Here is a 20318-nt window from a genome sequence, read left to right on the forward strand (position 1 = left end):
CCAGTGGTCATGTGAGTGCGTTTGGAACACATCCTCCAGCTCCAGTCAAGCCTTCAGATGACCACAGCCCCACCTGACATCTTGACTACAATTTTATGAGATACCCCGAACCAGAACCACCCAGCTAAGCTACTACCACATTCCTGATGCTCAGAGATTGAATCTTATGGAGCCAATAAAAAATAATCAGAACATATTTAAAACAATCTTACAAATGGTGTTTTGATCAAGATTTGATAAGAGAAGAAACACTAGGGGTTATATAAAATAAGGGATACGTTATACAGATTGGATATTATGCAATTGTGGGAGCTGGTTAAATGTTTATGTACAACTGTTGTTTCTGTGTTTCAGGCTGGAACCTGAAATCAGAAAGGCAGGCAATGAGGAAAGAAAGATGGACATGAACTGGGGACAGCAAAACTGGAACCTGAAAAGACAGGTTAAAACCTACACCAGTTTCTCACTGTCCCCAAGCCTCCATAGAGTGGCATTGGTTTGAGAAATGGGTACTTTTTCTCATGTAGCTGAAGTGTGTCTAGCCCAGGAGTCAGTGAAGCAGAAAATATTGGCCCCGCAGAATCTGGAGGAGCTACAGACCGAGCTGCTGTCCCATCCCAACCAGGCAAGACAGCAGAACAACAACAGCAGGTGCCCAGCACCAATACCTTGTATGCTGCACCAGCCTTGTGAGTGTAAAGTGAATACAGCTCCTGCTTCACCTTCCTAATCTCACACAATTGTTGGTTGTGGTCCAGCTAACCCAGAACTACATAGAGAATTCCGAAAATGTAGTTCCAGCTAAATTAAGTTGATGCAATACAAATCCACCACAGAGTTGGAAAAGGACAAAATATAGTAATAACAGATAAAATATTAAGAGAATAACCTACTGCAGCTAAATATGGTTTATTCCAGAGAAGCAAGGGTAATTTTATGTTAGAAAAATCCGTTAATATAATGACATTAGTTCAACAACTCCAATATAAAAAATTGTATGATAATCTCAATAGATGACAAAAAGGTATTCAGAAAAATTTAACATTCATGCCTGATTTGGAAAAAAATCCTCATAGAAAACTAGAATAGGAAGATACTTCCTTTAACATATAATATTTCATATTGACAGCCTGTATCATCTTTAATGTCAAAAAAACAGAATCATTCTCATTAAATCCAGGAAGTGGCAGAGATGCTAGATATCTCCATTGTCATGTAACACTGTTCTGGAAATTCCATCTGATGTAATAAGACATGATGCAAAAATAAGAGGTAAGATTATCAGAAAAGAAGAGACACATTACTGTTATTTTCAGACAATATGATTATGTATCTTTTAAAAACTGCAAGAGAACCAGCTGAAAGCTCTTAATATTAATTCATAATAAGTAAAATGATGGTATACCAAAAAAAAGTACAAAATTCAGTAGATTTCCTCAATGCCAGAAATACCATTCAGATAATATAATGGGGAAGGGAATTCAATCACAAGAAATATCAGAAAATATTAAATGCCAGTGATGTAGACATTTTTGAAGAAAACAGATTATTTTGTTGTGTATCTCTCAGTTTGGGTTTGTCTGATGTTTCCCCATTACTAGCTTCAAGTTTTCTGTTTTTGGCAAGGATATCTCAGAAGTGATGTTGTATCCTCAGTTCATTGTATTATGAGGAACATGATGTTAATTAGTGTCATTATCAATGCTACCAACTTTGATCTCTTGGTTAACGTGGTGTCTGCCAGATTTTTCTATTATAAAATTATTTTTCTCTCTGTGGTTATTAAATGTCTTGTGGGAATTTATTTTGACACCATGGAAATATCCTGTTTCTCAGCAAACTTTCACCCATTGTCAACTATTTTAAATGACAATGCTAGCAAGGGTGTAGTGAGATGTATATTTACACACAGTGCTGGGGGTCATATAAATAGGTCACATTCTTTGAAAAGCAATTGATCAATCCTTTTGAGGAACATTAAAAATTGTCAAAGTCTTTGATCTAATAATTCAACTTCTATGAATGTACTCCAAGAAGGATGAACATCAAAAGTGTGGCCTAACAGGTATCCCTTTCATTTCAGAAATCTTAGTATAGTGAAAGTTTGATAACAACGTAACTGTCCAACAATAGGTAATAAATTATCATGGTTCTATATAATGAAATAATATATAACCAATTATAATATTCTTAAAGACTAATGAAAAAATAGTCACTAAGTAATGTCATTTGAAGATATGGTATTTTAAACTGTGTATACAGTATGTACTTACAGGTTTAAATTTTTTAGAAAAAAACACCAAAATTTTAATAGTATTTGTTATCAAGGGCAGCTTTTCAGGTGATTTTCATTATTTTCTTTTATATTTTCCAAATACTATACAATAATATACTTATATATTCTTTTTTATAATTGAAAAAATCTTAAAGAAACACTGTGTGCAAGTTAATTTTCCTGCACATTTTCCTTGTACAAATTTGTGGTCGATGTGTTAGCTCTGCTAGAGTCAGCAACAAAGAATCAATGAAACAGCTGACAAAGCAGGTGAAATACTTTGATATGTTTGGTAGCCATTAAAATGTAATGTGTAATACTGTACAATTATATCCATCTTCTCAGACCATTTTATTTTTTAACCTCATTGATTTAATCAGTAAATGACCCAATATTTAGACAACATTTTATAATTTACTGTGCACTTTCATACACATTTTCTCATATATTAAATGCTGACCTGTTTTAGGTCCTCTTAATCTGACCATGGAGAAAATCTTAAAAATGTCATTGAGCACTAGGGTCATCTTGCCTCTTTAGACCTCTCTTTCCTTGCTTTAGGAATACTGTGGTAGAAAGTACATATCACTTAGGCCTGTGATATGATTTGGCTCTATGTCCCCACGAAATCTCATGTTGAATTGTAATCCCCAGTGCTGGAGTTGGGGCCTGGTGGGAGGTGATTGGACCATGGGGATGGCCCTTCATGAATGGGTTAATACCAGCCCTCGGTGCTGTTCTCATGATAGTGAGTGAGTGAATTATCCTGAGATCTGGTTGTTTAAGTGTGTAGCACCTCCTCACTCTTCCCTTTCTCCTGCTCTGGCCATGTGAGACATGCCTGCTTCCCCTTCACCTTCTGCCATAATTGCACGTTTCCTGAGGCCTCTCCAGAAGCAGAAGCCACTATGGTTCCTATACAGACTGCCAAACAATGATCCCATTAAACCTCTTTTCTTTACAAATTACCCAGTCTCAGGCATTTCTTTATGGCAGTGTGAGAATGGACTAATATATATGTAGCCTGAGACTCCAAACAACAGTACTTGAGTTGTCTGTCTCCTCTTTAATAACATGTGACCCTGGGTGGGTCATTTCATGCCTTTGTGCTTCATTTTTCTCATCTTCAAAATGAAGGATTCCTAAGTTTTCACTTAGCTTTATTAGTCTATGATTCTTATTCGTTGTGTCCATTTTCTTCATGTCCAACATTTTTTCTTGACTGGTTCCTTTGAAACGTCAACAAACATCTGTGCCTTTGCAGGGTATCTTCAAATATTATCACACAAATGTGCCTTAACAAGTTCACATCAGAAAAGGACTGAATTTTCTTTTGCCCTGACAATCATAAGCATTAGGCAAATCTGGATTTTCATTTCATTTCACCAGAAACTTTGGGCATCTAGCATCTCCTTTCCTACCTTAGCCCCCTTGAATGACTATTGGCAGCACTGCAGCAAAGGGAACTTTATAATTAAGTGCACAGATACTAGGCATTATGTGAGAGGGCAAGTCAATACTCCAAGATCAGTAAACAATGTTGCAAATCAACACTTCCCAATGAGTTAGAAGAAATAGGTAGCAAGGAGAGATCATGCCCCCAATTTCTCTCAAGGAGACCAGGTCTTAAGCAGCTGTTTACAAGAATATGCTTTTCACTTGACACTCACACTAAACCCTTGTCCCCCCAGTAAGAGCATAGCACTTTAAATAAAATGAGTTCCTTGTAGAACACAGTTTGATTAAGTCTTGAGTTTCCTCATCTGAGGTCTGCTCTGGATAAGGCTTGCTAAACTTGCCAAGTTTTTGAGACTTCCAGGAGTTTTTGTCAAACTAGGAGTTAGGAAGAGAATAATATGTATTAAGCACCAACCGTGGTATGGTTAAAGCCAATTATATCCATTCGCTCATAGCAATCTTATAAGCTAACTCACAAAATGAGAAAAATGTCTCAAAGAGGTTAAGTGAGATATCCTAGGTCATACAACTAGGCAAGTTTGCCTGATGAAATCTGTGATTTTTCTACTGCACTGTGGCTATCCAGGCCTGGGGAATTCCAGGTAAGTTTCAATCCCTCTCCATTCTGTTGCTGTAGGGTCGTACATTCATTTACCAAACATTTATTGAATGCCCCGTATGTATCAGGAGCTATACTAGGCTCTGGGTATTCATTATTGAACAAAACAGTAAAACAGTGGAGAAGACAGATAGTAAACAAAATAAAAAGTAAAACGCCTTGTGTGTGAGCTGTGATGTGTTAAGGAGAATTGTAAGATTCATTGACAGAGGAGAGCAGTTTGAGATGTGGTATTTTTTTAAATTTTTTTTTTTATTATTTCAATAGATTTTTGGGGAACGGATGGTGTTTTGTTACATGAATAAGTTCTTTGGTGGTGATTTCTGAGATTTTGGTGCACCCATCACCTGAGCGGTGTACACTGTACCCAATGTGTAATCTTTTATCTCTTACCACTCCCAAGCCTTTCCTCCAAGTCCCTAAAGTCTAACGTATCATTCTTATGCCTTTGCATCCTCATAGCTCAGCTCCCACATATGAGTGAGAACATACAATGCTTGATTTTCCATTCCTGAATTACTTCACTTAGCATATTAGTCTCCAATTTCTTCCAGGTTGCTGTGAATGCCATTATTTCATTCCTTTTTATGGCTGAGTAGTATTCCATGGGGTGTATATATACTTGTGTGTGTGTGTATACATATGTGTGTGTATATATATACGTATATATGTATATATGTAAAACGTGAGAGATATATAAAAATGTGAGAGAGAGATATACACATATATATGTGTATGTATATATATATATCTCACATTTTTTAACTACTCATTTGTTGATGGGCATTTGGGCTGGTTCCATATTTTTGCAATTGTCAATTGTGCTGCTATAAATATGCGTGTACAATTATCTTTTTCACATAATGACTTCTTTTCCTCTGGGTAGATACCTAGCAGTGGGATTGCTGGATCAAACAGTAGATTGACTTTTAGTTCTTTAAGGAATCTCCACGCTGTTTTACATAGTGGTTGTACTAGTTTACATTCCCACCAACAGTGTAAAAGTGTTCTCTTTTCACTGTATCCATGCCAACATCTATTTTATTTTTTTTTATTGTTTGATTATGGCCATTCTTGCAGGAGTGAGGTGGTATTGCATTGTGGTTTTGATTTACATTTCTCTGATAATTAGTGATGTTGAGCATTTTTCCATGTGCTTGTTGGCCATTTGTATATCATCTTTGGAGAATTGTCTGTTCATGTCCTTAGCCCACTTTTTGATGGGATTGATTGGGTTTTTTTCTTGCTGATTTGTTTTAGTTCTTTGTAGATTCTGAATATTAGTCCTTTGTCACATGTATAGCTTGTGAAGATTTTCTCCCACTCTGTGGGTTGTCCGTTAACTCTGCTGATTATTTATTTTGCTGTGCAGAAGCTCTTTAGTTTAATTAAGTCCCATCTACTTATATCTGTTTTTGTTGCATTTGCTTTTGGGTTCTTGGTCATGAAGTCTTTGCCTAAGTCAATGTCTAGAAGCATTTTTCTGATGTTATCTTCTAGAATATTAACGGTTTCAGGTCTTAGATTTAAGTTTTTGATCCATCTAGAGTTGATTTCTGTATAAGGTGAGAGATGAGGATCCAGTTTCATTCTTCTACATGTGGCTTGCCAATTATCCCAGCACCATTTGTTGAAAAGGGCGTCCTTTCCCCATTTTATGTTTTTATTTGCTTTGTCAAAGATCAGTTGGCTGTAAGTATCTGGCTTTATTTCTGTGTTCTCTATTCTGTTCCCTTGGTCCATGGGCCTATTTTTATACCAGTACCAGGTTGTTCTGGTGACTATGGCCTTATAGTATAGTTTGAAATTGGGTAATATGATGCCTTTAGATTTGTTCTTTTTGCTTAGTCTTGCTTTGGCTATGTGGGCCCTTTTTTGGTTCCATATGAATTTTAGGATTGTTTTTTCTAGTTCTGTGAAGACTGATGGTGGCATTTTGATGGGAATTGAATTGAATTTGTAGATCACTTTTGGCAGTATGGTCATTTTCACAATATTGATTCTATGCATTCATGAACAGGGGATGTGTTTCCATTTGTGTCATCTATGATTTCTTTCAGCAGTGTTTTGTAGTTTTCCATGTAGAGATCTTTCACATCTTTGGTTAGGTGTATTCCTAAGTATTTTATTTTTCTTGCAAGTATTGTGAAAGGGATTGAGTTCGTGATCTGATTCTCAGCTTGGTCTCTGTTGGTATACAGCAGAGCTATTGACTTGTGTTACATTAATTTGGTATCCTGAAAGCTTTGCTGAATTCATTTATCAGTTTTAGGAGGTTTTAGGTTGAGTTTTTAGGGTTTTCTAGGTATATGATTGTATCATTAGCCAACAATGTCCTTCTTGTCTTGTTCCAGTTCTCAGGGGGAATGCTTTCAACTTTTTCTGATTCAGTATAATGTTGGCTTGTCACAGATGGCTTTTATTCTCTTAAGGTATGAGATGTGGCAAATTTTGAGATGTCTGTTAAGCTTCCAAATGAAGATGTCTGCAGAACAGTTAAAAATATGTGTCTGGAGTTCAAGAGAGAAGTGAATGAAAACATCTCACTGTAAAAAAGAGTCAAAGGAGAAATCCTAGGGTTTTCTCTATTTGTAATTTAATAACTCATGCTCTTGACCCTATCAGCTGCATGGCAAAGATCTGAAGATGAGAAGCAATGGCATGTTTGAGGCACTAAAAGGTACTCAGTGTGGGTGAATGTGGAATGTGGGGGGAAAATGGATCAAGAGGATCATAATGAGCTTGGACTTTGTTCAGGTGAGAATAGGAGGCTATAAAAGGGCTTAAAGGAGAGAAGATGTGTGCTTTAGCAAGAGGACTCAATCTGTCAAGAAGACTAAATTGAAGAGCAAGGCTGTTGGCAGGAGTCCTGACCAGAAGCTGCTTTAGTAGCTCAGGTGAAAAAGACTTGAGGCTTTAACCAAGGCAGTAGGAAAAGGTGGAGATAAGCAAGTGGATTCCAGTTATATTTGGATTTAGAATCAGCAAGGCTTAGAGAGTGATTGGAAATAACGGGTGGGCAAAGAGTGTGAAGGGAATTGAGAGTCCCAGGTTTCTGGCTTAGACACACAGGTGGCTGACAGTGCCACTTACCAAAATGGAGATGCAGGAAGAGAAGCTGATTTGGTAAGGCCAAGGGTGAGTTTAGTTTTGCATATATTGTGCTCAAGGTGACTGTGGAAAATCCAAACTATACAGTTGAGTATGTGCATCTTAAACCCCTGGGTGAAATCTGAACTGTGCATATTTGGGATACACACGCAATACATACACCCACACAAAACAAAGTGTGTGTGTGTGTGTGTGTGTATGTATGTTGTGTGTGTATCCCAAACAAGTGCAGATGAGGTCACCCAGGGCTAGCATAGAGCATGCAAAGACAAAAAGACAGAACCCCAAGGAACCTTACGTTACCCATATGTACTATCTAATTTTTCTTTTTTTTTCCTCTCTTTTTTTTTTTTTTTTTGAGACGGAGTCTCACTCTGTTGCCCAGGCTGAAGTGCAGTGGCACGATCTTGGCTCACTGCAAGCTCTGCCTCTGCCTCCCGGGTTCATGCCATTCTCCTGCCTAAGCCTCCCAAGTAGCTGGGACTACAGGCACCCGTCACCACGCCTGGCTAATTTTTTGTATTTTTAGTAGAGATGGGGTTTCACTGTGTTAGCCAGGATGGTCTAGATCTCCTGACTTCATGATCCGCCCGCCTCGGCCTCCCAAAGTGCTGGGATTACAGGCATGAGCCACCGTGCCTGGCCTAATTTATCTTTTTAACAACACCATGAGTTAAATTTTATCTTTTCTGATGCAAATCAAAGAAAATGACTGAGGTGAGTCACAATGATTTTAGAGGTTTATTTTGCCAAGGTTGAGGACATACCCAAGAAAAAGGAACACAAAACCACAGGAACATCTGTGATCTGTACTTTTTCCAAAGAGGTTTGGGAACTTTGACATTTAAAGGGGAAAGAGCGGGCAGTAGGGGAAAGAGAAGTGAAAAAAAGATGGGGAAGGCTAGATAAAAAGGGGGAAGCAGTGTCATTGTTTTGAGTCTTTGATTGGCCTTCACTGAATCCACGTTTTACACGTGAAAGGAGGGGATCGAGGAAGAGTCAATTATTCATTCATCTCATGCTCTGTGAATCTGCATTGTTACATAAGATAAAGTAAACGTAGAGTAGAGGAAGCAGTCAAACATGCATTCATCTCAGGTGAGTGGAGAGATGACTTCTGGTTCTGTCCTTGGTTCCGTATCTGTGAATGTAAGCTGTTAATTTACATTATCAGGGTGAAATTCAACAGAACTGATTTAGGGCAAAGATCTTGGGGCCCACAAGGAATTGCCTTGTGAGCAAATTGTGAGGGAGGTATGTAGCCTTTTATCTTTGTAACTATTTAAGAACAAAATGGGAGGCAGTTTGGCTTGACTCAGTCCCCAAGTTTGACTTTTCCCTTTGGCATAGTGAGTTTCGGGGTCCTGAGATTTTAATTTTCCTTTAACACTGTTTTCTCCACAGCTGAATGATGAGACAACCATAGGCATTTCCCAGTTCCCAGTCTCAGGAGGCCTATTTGTGTAACGTCTGGGACCTTTTGCCAAATCAGCTTACATGTGGGTTATACATTTATCACACGAGGCATCCCTGCTGTGTGAAAGCACATGAAGAAATCTTGAGTACTGTCATGAAGCCTCCTTAAAAATGCTAGTATGAAGTATCCTACACAGGTTAAAATGAGAACCTTCACTCCCATTTTTACAATCTTTAAAGTAAGGCTACTTGAGCTGACACTGCAGTTTCGATTGAAAGCCAAGAAATTTATCAACATGGTAAAAGTCAAGTTATAGGACCCCAGAGATCAAACAGGACATGGAGGTTTTCATACATGAAAATAGTCTTTGGTCCACAAAGGTGAGAAAAGTAATAAAATTCCCACAGGTTTCTTCTAGTAAGATAAATGGTCAGAAGAAAATATCACAAATGCAAAGTATTGTGCTATTACTTTTAGTACCTTTCTTGTAGGAAAACATAGGAAGAAATAGAATATATTCCTGTAGAATCTTTAGAGAAGCTTTCCATGTGGGCTGATCCCAAATACTAGGACAGAGTACAGGCTTTTGAAAGGAACTTTTAAAAATAATAGATGTGTCTTTTTCTTTTGAAAATTGTTATGTTGTGTGGTTTTAAAACATTTATAATCTTGAAACAGAAATCCACTGAAGTGCAATAATTTTATTGTAGAATAGACTGAAAACAATATTTAACCCAGCAACTGGGCATCAAAGTGAGAAAGATTATATGCTAGAATGGCACATGGGGCATGTTCCATGGTCTGCATTGCTGACTGCCACAGAACGCGTTGGGAGCAGGCTTGAGGCTTTCTGTGTCATTGTGTAAGTACTCATAGACCACTTAGCCATGAGATACAACTTGTACATTTATATAAAGGAGAAAAGAAAGTCATTTTCCAAGTTAGTTTCCACAGCAACAATATTCCATGTTTTCTTCTTCTGTGTCTAAACATGAGCACGCCTCAACTAGTGGGTGGAATATAATTCTTGCAAAATACCAATTAAGATCAACCATGTGCGTGAAAGCTTCAGTGATCACATTCATTCAACAAGCACTGATTACAAGCCTACCCTAGACCAGGAACTGTGGGAGACCCTGGAGATGTAGAGAGGAAGAAGCCCCGAGGTCTGCCCTCTAGATCCTTGTGTGCAATGAGAAAGAGCCAGGTAGAAGGCTGAATTAATAGAATGTGATAAACTGCTATAATGGAGATACATTTGGAATATTAGGAGGGGGCAATTAACCAGCCCCTAGAAGTCATGGACATTTGACCTAGATTTTGAATTTGAAAGAGGTATTTGACCTTGATCTTGAATGATCAATAAACTTTTACAAATTGGGGAGGAGAGATGGGAAGGTGGGCAATGAAGACAAAGGCTAATGTATGTTCAAAAACATACAAACTGAACAAATAGAGGTATGGAAGAGCAAAATCATTGAGAAAGGACAGGGTGGAGGGGGTGAGAAAGAATAATATGAGGCTATGAAGTAGGCTGAGGCTGTTTGGGAAGCACAGTACATACCTAACTAAAGTGTTAGGATTTGATCTTGTAGATGATGAGAAACCACCAAACCTAATAATGCAGAGGTATGATCAGTTTTATGCTATTAGAATATTCACATGAGCTGCACAATAGACAATGAAAGTAATTGAAAAAGTTGGGAAGAATGAAGGCAGAGTGATCTCCCTAAGATCTCATAGTTTATCTCAGGGTTTGAGAACGTACTGGGATGTAAAAACATGTGCATATGCTTTGGATCCTAATAGAGTACTCAGCAAAAGTTAGTTCTCTCTTTCCCTCCCCATCTTGTTTAACCCCAGACTTGGCAGCTGAGCTACTGTTAATCCTTTTCTGAGATTTTGCGGATGAGGATTTTAGGCATCAAGAGAAAAATTTGTGGCCCAAAGTTACAGAGCTAGGAAGTGGCAGGGCTAGAATTTGAATCCAGGCATTCAGACACCAGAGGCAGGGTGAGTAATCACCACACTGTCACCTTTAGCTAAGTGAGAGATTTGTTGTAAGGATTAAGTGAGAGGATATATGTTTGTTGCTGAGATGACGATATAGTTAGCCATTTGACTGAATCCTTACTCCTCCCCCAAAGCCTGTCCTCCTGGTCTGTAACCTTAATCTGGTCAGTTCCCATTTTTCAGAGTCCCACATCAGCCCTCATAGTCCTGTACTTACCTTCATCCCAAGGTTAGAATTGCTCTCTACAGTCTTTGTTGCACTTTCCTTTCTAATTTCAGGTCCTAACACCTTCTCTCCCATGTGTTCTCATGTAATACCCCTCTAAATGGCCCTTTGTGAAACGTCTGGCCCTCTTCATATAGATCCTGGTACTCTTTCCCCCTGAAGTAAGTTTTCAAAGTGGGAATACCACAGAGCCTCTCTTGACCAGAGATCTTGTTTGTTAAATAGATATTAATCAATGTTGCTGAGATGCCACTCTACCTAAAACTGCCCCACTCAAAATTCTGAGATTTGTGACCCAAGAGGATCCAGTCCAGTGACCAATTCAATCCTCTCTCTCTGTCTCCCTGTCGGACTTAAACTAGAGACTGAGATACTTAGTCCATCTGAGATGCTGGAACTTGCAAGTCAGGTGGAGCAGAAGCTTGGGCTCTGCTCCTGAACCTGCTGAAGTTGGACTACAGAGGGGAGGGTTGAGGGACTGTGTAGCCCCTTACCCTTGGTTCTTGGCTTTAATGGATATTGACTCTCTGTCAAGCCCTTGGGATCTGACATACATTCACTATATGTTTCCATTGAGCTTTCCTTCTGGGGTTGTGTCATTTTGAGTGGGTTTCTGTTTCTCACATTCAAATATTTCCTAACTCTGCTACAGAACTATGAGTGGTGTTGTCATATATGAGTTGTGTGTGTGTTCAATTATAAACCCCATCAGAGCCAGATAAAAGGAATTTAGGGGGAGTGATGGAATCCATATTGAGACTTGGCATCCAAAGTGGGTTTCTTTTCTTTGCTCATAGCTTGTAACGATATTGTAAAAAAGGGTGCTTCTGTTGCCACCTAATTTTTTCCCTTTTAACCTCTCAGGGTAGCCTATGACAAAGGACTCTAGAAGAACAATTCTCCACTTTTATTTGGCTTAAAATATTTGGCCAGCCTTAGCCTAACAATTTTGGCCGATATGAGAGCTAATTGTGGGGACTAATTATTTGAAGTCCTAAGAACTATGGTACTAAGGAACATAGACAAAGAGTGGGGGCCACCAATAAATTTTAGGATTCAGATGCTGCATCTGTTTGTCATTGTTGTAAGCCTGTGTGTGTGCACGCACACACACACCAGGATTCTACCACACGAGACAGCACCTGAGTTTTTAAAATATGTCCTTTTTTATTTTGACAGTGAGCTATGCCAGGTGGTCAATTTGAATGACCATTAATCAGTGCAATGAGGTGTCAAAGAAGGCAGAAATCATTAGGAAGGTATTGTCTCTGGAGGGTTTTGCAATTTTCCAAATTTATTTTTATCTAAAGAGACTCATGAGGCTCCACAGTGACATATGTGTCCTATTTACTTCATCAGAACCAGGGTAGCTAGGCACAGATGCACCCGATGAGGGATGAGCTATATCAGGCTGGGGGGAGCTGCATTCTCAGAGGTCAGGTCCGATTGCAGGGAAGGGTTGGCAGAAGGGCAGCAAGAGGATATCATCTCATCTAAGGGTTGAGTGTTAGGTAGGGGTACCCGGAGAGGGATGAAGACCTTGAATATCACCGGGTCTCTGGAGACTGGTGTCACGGGAGTACAATCCTGTCCTGGAAAGGGTAGCCAGAGCTCAGCAGTGGGATGGATCTGTCTGCATCCTCAACAAGGAGAGTTTCCTACATGAAAAAAAAAAAAAAAACCACCCAGTTTTAAAGGGACACAGCTTGGCTTGTCACCCTCAGATCTCTGAGCATTGTGATTAAACTGTAAAACTGTCATAAAAGGAAACATGAAGATTAATAGATAATATTCTTTAGCACTTTAATTTTGTACATTTCAAAATGCAAGAAAATGAATTTCCTGGCCTCTCACCGAAGGAGATATAAATAAATAGCAATCGAGGTTCTAATTTCCTGAGAATTTTAATAAAGAGAAATATTTATGGTTTAAAATTACCCCCGAAATTATGCATCGAAGAATAGATAGTTTATGACTTCGGAGAACAAAAAGAAACTTGCAAATTCTTGATGTTGGCAGATCAATTAAGTGGTAATACATGCTACATTATAATTTTAATCACCATGAAATTAAAATATGGTAATGAATGTTAACACGACTTTATCCTTTCAAACTATGATTTAATTTATGGAACTTTTCTTGACTACTTCCTTATTTCCTTGGTTACTTTTCTTGCTCTGCATGCTACTTTAGATTATACACTTTCCAATGCACATTATTTAAGACAGCCACCAATTAAATGAGTTCTTCTTCCTTTATCAATTAAGGATCTTGTAGATAATTTTACTCTTTTTAGTCTAGTTCTTTCTGCCTCCCTGTATAAAGTATGCAGAGAATTAGAATAGTGCTCTCTTAATGTCTCTTCTTGGTTTTAATTTTTTTTATTTTTTCCAGTAACACGAAAGGCAACCCAAGTGTGAGCTTGCTCTCTTCAAGGGTCTTCTTCCTCTAACATCTGGGGCAGGGGAAGAGCTTGTTCTTGGCATCCACATGCCAGCTACTTGGATATGGTGCTGCTCCTCCTGCCTCCCCCATTCCTTCCCTCTGCCCAGGGATGCCCCCACCCCACACGCACCTCAGCAGATGGATGGTGTTGCAAAGACCACGTTTCCCTTTGCTCCTCAAACCTCTAATTCCCAGCACCTCACTTTCAAAGCTCCATGCTGAGATGTTTAAAAAGTATCTCCATAAGTGAAGAGAACTGTTTAATAGTACACTGAAAATGACTCAGATGGTAAGGAAGAAGAACAACAAAAAATTTTAAACCCTTCTCTGTTTTTTCCCTAACACCCAGTACGTGCTGTCTTTTCCAACACCACCAAGTCTCCAATTCCGCTACACTACCTGGGTGTTCAGCAATTCAATTCAATTCTGAGACTAACTCTCCACAGTTAGTGCAGTTTCTACAGGTTAAGGGCTCAGACCCAGAAGACTGTCCCCACTTCAGATGCCAGTCACAAGGCCCAGGTTTCCATCTATATTTCTGAAGGACCTGCTATAAATTCAGTGGTTCCAACTCCCTCTTCAGGTTTGCTAATTTGCTAAAACAACTCATAGAATTCTGGGAAGCACTGTACTTACTATTACTGGTTTATTATGAAGGAATACAGTGCAAGAGCAGCCAAGCAGAAGAAATGTAAAGGGCAAGGCATGGGGGAGGAGCACGGAGCTTCCAGTTCCTCTCCACCCTCCCAGCACTTCTATGTGCTCAACACCCTGGAAGCTCTCTGAACCTCCTTGTTTAGGAGTTTTTACAACCCAGTCTTCAGACCTCCGCTTCTCCCCAGAGGTCAGGAGGGTTGGAGGGGTAGTGCTGAGAGTTCCCACCCTCTAATCGTTTATTTGGTTATTTGGGTTTTCTAAGGACCAGCCCTATATAGTGAAATTATCTAGGGATCCCAATTCGAGTGACCTCATTAGCATTGACTCAGATGTGTTGGAAGGCGCTTGTTATGACTAACAAAGGACACTCCTGTCACTCGGGAAATTCCAAGGGTTTTAGGAGCCCTGTGCCAAGAACTGGAGACAAAGATCAAATATATTTTTATTATACCACACCTTCCCAGAGGACCCACTGTATCTTATCCAAGGTTTTCTCCTTTCATCTTGAGGTCAACACTCCTGTTTCTCCATCTTCTTCAACTCTCTGCATGTGAAACCACACCCCATCCCCACAGGTGGGAACCCTCAGCCTCTCCCCAAAGCCGTTGATCTAACTCCAGAATTCATTCATTCCTCCCAACCAGGTAATCCCCAGGATCACAATAACCCTATTTCTCAAATGCTTTGTTTCAAAGTCTGATTTATTCAGCCAAAAATGCAGTGACATGGGTGGGGAGTAGCGGCTTGACGGTTGAGGGCTGAAGCAAGTCAGTCTTGAATAGTTTTCTGCAACAAAACCAACGTCATTTCCTGTCTCTACATTAAAAAATGCTCAAACCATGCACACTTCCTGGGCCTGTGATAAACAACATTGAGACTAAGAAAAAACAACTTAGTTGCCTGCTCCAGGAAATACCACACCTTGCAAGATGAGGCTATGGATCAGCTAAACAGTTAAATTATCAAAACTAAACATACTCATTAAAACTCACATCAGCATCCTAACCTCACTGCACTCACCAATCTAAAGCCATTACGCGATAAACTGTACCCAATCCTATCCTAACTAGTTCCTTGACTAGCAAGATTTGCCTTAAAATCACCCAGTCCAGGCCCTTGTTAGATCTTCTGATGGCTGCCCGTCAGCTGTAGGATAAAGTAAAAACTTCTATAAATTTATATGTTTGCCTGAGCAGCCTTATTTCCATCACTCCAAATTTCACACTTTATTCCAGAACTCTGAAGAATTTGTAACCTCCCCAGCATACACATACATGCCAAGATGTTTCGCATTTCCATGTCTTATTAATTTTTCTCATTGTCTTAAATACCCTCCTTCTCTCCTCCTTGTTGCCTTGGATAACTCCTACTCAACTTTTATTAGTCCAAGGCCTCTCTTCAGGGATCCTTCTCTGAGCCCCAGGCTAGATCAGATGCTCTTCCTTCCTCTTTTCTCCTTGTGTGTATATCACAAGCTTCCCACTTACAGCACTGCATTGGAATGGTCAGCTTTTATGTGCTGCCCTGTCAGCAGAGCTCTAAGAACAGACATGATGTCTTACTGAGCGTTACAGCTCTCAGGACCTCATGGTTCTAGGAACCTAGGAATGCACAAGTGGTACATGTTGAACTGAACCGAACTGGATTTGGCCATCAGAGTTGTGGTGAATATTTTTCTTCGTTTATTGTTCACCTTTAATTTGGGTCGTGAAGGGTTTTGACATAATTTTAATTTTTATGGAGTCAAACCTATTGATCTTCATGTGGTTTCTTCTATTGATTTTGAGCTTAAAAAGTGAAGTACTGGATTTTAAAGAGACTTCATGACTTACCTAAGAAAATCTGCAACCTCATCCTTCTCACTGGGAATAGAAAAACAGCATAAGGCAGAAGAACAAGGAAAACACCTTACCCATCTATTCTCAGAAATTCGTGGCTCTTTTTCTTTCTTCCCAGTGAGGAATGGTCTATGGGTCAAAGGCACAGCATCTATTTTGCATCTCAGCTTTTATAATTTTCATCAACACATGAAGACAGCTATCTTAAAGCTAAGCAATTCTACTTGTCTTTAGGTCCCAAAAGATAATCTATATCTAAGTGCTTCTGGATTGAAAAAAAAAAAAAAAAAGCATTTGCTATTTTACTCTTTTCTTATTTTATTTCCTACGTAAGTATAATACACCACAGCAATTTACTCAGCTGGCTCTGCTTGCCTGGCTCTGTGCTTCACCCTTGGGCTCTCCGTCTGAATTGCTGGCCCACCTTCCAAGGGCCAGCTCAAATGTTACGGCCTTGATAAGCCCCTTCTCTGATGAGCTCCTTCTCCTAAACCCATTTCCCAACCTGTAGATACATGCTTGTATACAACACTCCTAAAATATAAGTAACATGACACCAAAACTGATGTCTCCTTCATTTGTTCATTCACCGTTCAAACATTAAGCATTACAAATTCTCTGCTACACACAGGAGAAACGGTAATGAACAAGATAGGCTAGGCTCAAGCCCTGACCTCATGGAACTTGTATCTTAGCAGGGGAGACAGCAGTTTAATAGCTAATTACACATTTGCTTACAAGCCAGGAAGGTGCTATGAAAGGAAAATGTAGAAGGATACGATAATATATTTTAAAAGGGTGAGAGAAGGGGAGTTCAGGAAAAGCTTCTCTGGAAATTGGTATTTTAAGTTAATATTTTAAGTTATATTTGAGTAGGTGTTAGCAAAGTAGTGGGGAGTAGGGGGAGGGCAGGGTATACCAGGCGAGGGAATAGCACGTGCGACATCCCTGGCACATACCACCACGTGGCTGGCTGAGGACACTGCCTTGCATACAAAGGCACCTAGCACACATGGATAAAGTAAAGGAAATGATAATACTTATTTCAAACAAAATGATATTATTTTGTGTAATAATATTTTGTTTCAACATTCTAACATGTCCAACTCTTAAAGGAGAAGCATCAGGAGTAAAATCAAGGTTTTTGTATTTTTAGTAGTAGAGACAGGGTTTTGCCACGTTGGCTAGGCTGGTCTCGAACTGCTGACCTCAAGTGATCTGCCCGCCTTGGCCTCCCAAAGTGCTGGGATTACAGGCTTGAGCCACCGCGCCCAGCCTGGACTACAGGAATTTAATCAGCTTGAGCACATCAGCCTGTTTTACAGCCTCCTGCCCCACAGCTGGTTTTTTTCCAAACCCCATGAAGAATGCGGTCACCTGGTTGGCTGGAACCAGTTTACGACATGTCAATTTACTGAAGAGTCAGAATATGATAATAATTAAAGTGGCTCTGGAATCAGATGGGTTTTAAATCTAAGCTCCATTTCTTACACGAGGTGGGAGACCCTGGGCAAGTTACTTAACTTCTCTGTGCCTTATTGTTTTCATCTGCAAAAGAGAATAATAATAATATTTTAAAAAATAGTACCCCCCCCCCCACACACACCTCATAGGATAGTTGCAGGGATTAGGTGAGATTTAAAAACTGTGACAAGCTAAGAGCACTCTATGAAAGTCAGCACTAATCATTTACTGAAATCAACATATCTGTAAATCTTCTCTAGGTCCCTAAATAAATGAATATTTATTGGAGTTTACATGAATAGTACTAACAGGAAAAGAGAAAGTATAATTTTTATTTTTTGACTTCTACCCAAGGAATTTCCCTTGTGAGTATGTCTATATATAGCATTGCCAGTGAAAAGTAGAGCAAAGAACAAGATTTCCAAGTGATAAAATTATATTTCCGTTTCAGTCATAATTACATACCTTCATAGCTACTCTCATGAATTACAAGCATCATTTCTCCTCTGTCTTCACTTTCAAATACCTACAGTGTTGGAATCCTTTGGCAATCTTCTATAAATTTCAAACTGGGGCAACTTAATTAGAATCCTGACTTTTCTCCCTTCCACTAGCAATTGCTTAAGTTTTTGAAAAACATCATTAAAACAAAGGATGCATTGAGTATGAGAACATCGGGCTTTATTTGTTTCTGAGACAAGATCATGGGGAGGAGAGAGACTTACAAATGATAAATAGACTTGATATTTAGACTCATCTGGCCTTGATTTCCAGCTTGAGAACCTTCATTTAATATTGAGAAAGACCAGGCTTCATCTTATATCTCACAGTTCTGCACGGGGTTGGTCAACCTACCAACATTTTATCCCATCCAATAGAGCTAGACAAAAAGCAAAATTAAAAAGAAGCAGTAGGGGCAACTGGACTTGAATGGAAGAATAACCATAAATTAATGGTCTATTCATCCCTCCTTGGGCTGCCTTGCTGAGGCTGTGTCCTGTGCAGGTGGCCAAGGCTGCCTAATTAGTGCTTGCGCAGAATGGGGAGTCTGGTGAGACTGCCAAGTGCACCAGTGTTGAGCTTCTAATTTGGACACTTACCACTTTTTTGACTTTTTTTTCTTGGTAAAAGCCTTTTTTAGCTCACACACCATACAATTCACCCACTTAAAGTATATAATTCAAGAGTTTATCATACATCCATAGGATTGTGTGATCAGTGCCACAATCAATCTTAGAACATTTTCATCACCCTGAAAGAAACCCCATATTGGTTAGTAACCAATCCCTTCCTAAACACCCCCATGCACCTAATCCTAGGTAATGACTAATCTACTTTCTGTATCCATAGATTTACCTATTCTGAACATTTCATAAAAATAAAACCTTAAAATATGTGGCCTTTTGTAATGGGCTCTTTCACTAGGCACAATGTTTTCAAGGTTCATCCATGTTGTGGCATGTTTCAGTACTTCATTCCTTTTTATGGCCAAGTAATATTCCAATGTATGGCTATACCACACTTGGTTTATCCATTCATCAGTTGATAGACACTTGGGTTGTTTCTACCTTTTGACTGTTATGAATAATGCTGCTATGAACAATCATGAGCCAGTTTTTGTACAAATATGTGTTTTTATTTCTCTTGTGTATACACATACACCTAGGAGTGGAATTGCTAGCTCAAATTTTCTTGGTGTTTTAACTTAAAAACAAACCTTATACCAAATTAAACTAAATGACAGCACTTTGTAAATAATAAATCACTTATAAAAATAAGGTTTCACTTTAACTGTCTTGTAGAATATTTAATCTCCTAATTTATTCTAGTAATGTTGAATCCATTTCTACTGTGGACTTTGTACTGTGCTATGTGTTGGGAGTAAAGATTCAAAGAGGACTGAGACATGGACCCTAAACTGGAGGGGATTACCGTCTATACAAATAGCTAACATACTCTAAGCCAAGCATGATACTAAATGTTTTCTATGTATCAAATCCTTGACTACTAATACTACCCTATGAGGTAGATACTATTATCATCCTCATTCTGCAGAGAACTTAAGTAACCATCCCAAGGTCACACAGCTGGTAAGTGGCAGAGAACCATCACACTTTGTTGCTCTCCCAGGCTGCCTCTCTAGCAACAGTATAACACACAAGAGTTAACAGTGTGTCATCTGGAGTTAGATATCCTGGGTTTGAGTGCTACCTCCCCCACTTACCATGTGACCTTGGGCAAATGAATCACACTTCCTACGCTTCACATGCCTAATCTATAAAGAGAGGTTAATCCAAGAACCTATTTCATAGAGTTGATATAAGGATTAAATGACATAAACATGTATTAGTTGCTTGACATGTAGTTAGTGCTCAATAAATATTAGTTGTTGTTATTATCCATAAAAACTCTATAAGCAAATCATTACAAAGGCATGTGATACATTTCAAGGGCTGCCAAATGTCGCAATTTATCTCTGCTGGGAAGGAAAAAAAAATGTCAGGCCAAACTGCAGAAACAAGCCTGTTTGCCTCCTTTTACATGAATTCCGTCCATTGACATTAACAACCGAAGTCTTAAAAGCTGGATTCTGTGTGTCTCTTCCACTTCCATTTCTAGTGCTGTTGGGGAGCCTAATGCAGGGTGGTGATTTGTATTCTGCAAGTGTCTCTTGTCTCATCATGAAAGGGGCCCATCTGTCTGGTCTTTGGGTAGGTTTGGAACATGACACCCAGGGGATGGGGGTGGCAGCAGAGGAATCAACCCAGGCACCCACAGAGGTGTCAGCCAGGCAA

General features: G+C 39.2%; 1 long non-coding RNA gene across 1 annotated transcript; it reads right to left on the bottom strand.

Annotated features, from left to right (window-relative positions):
- Positions 1-12266: 12266 nt before the first annotated feature.
- On the bottom strand, positions 12267-15670 carry LOC105554893. Its single transcript, XR_001008401.1, has 2 exons — positions 15500-15670; positions 12267-12777 (listed from the first exon to the last, which is right to left on the bottom strand). It is a non-coding gene; the product is annotated as an uncharacterized LOC105554893 (long non-coding RNA).
- Between the last annotated feature and the right edge of the window lie 4648 nt (positions 15671-20318).

This window comes from Mandrillus leucophaeus, unplaced genomic scaffold (genome assembly GCF_000951045.1).
Source record: "Mandrillus leucophaeus isolate KB7577 unplaced genomic scaffold, Mleu.le_1.0 Scaffold1178, whole genome shotgun sequence".
Lineage (NCBI taxonomy): Eukaryota > Metazoa > Chordata > Mammalia > Primates > Cercopithecidae > Mandrillus > Mandrillus leucophaeus.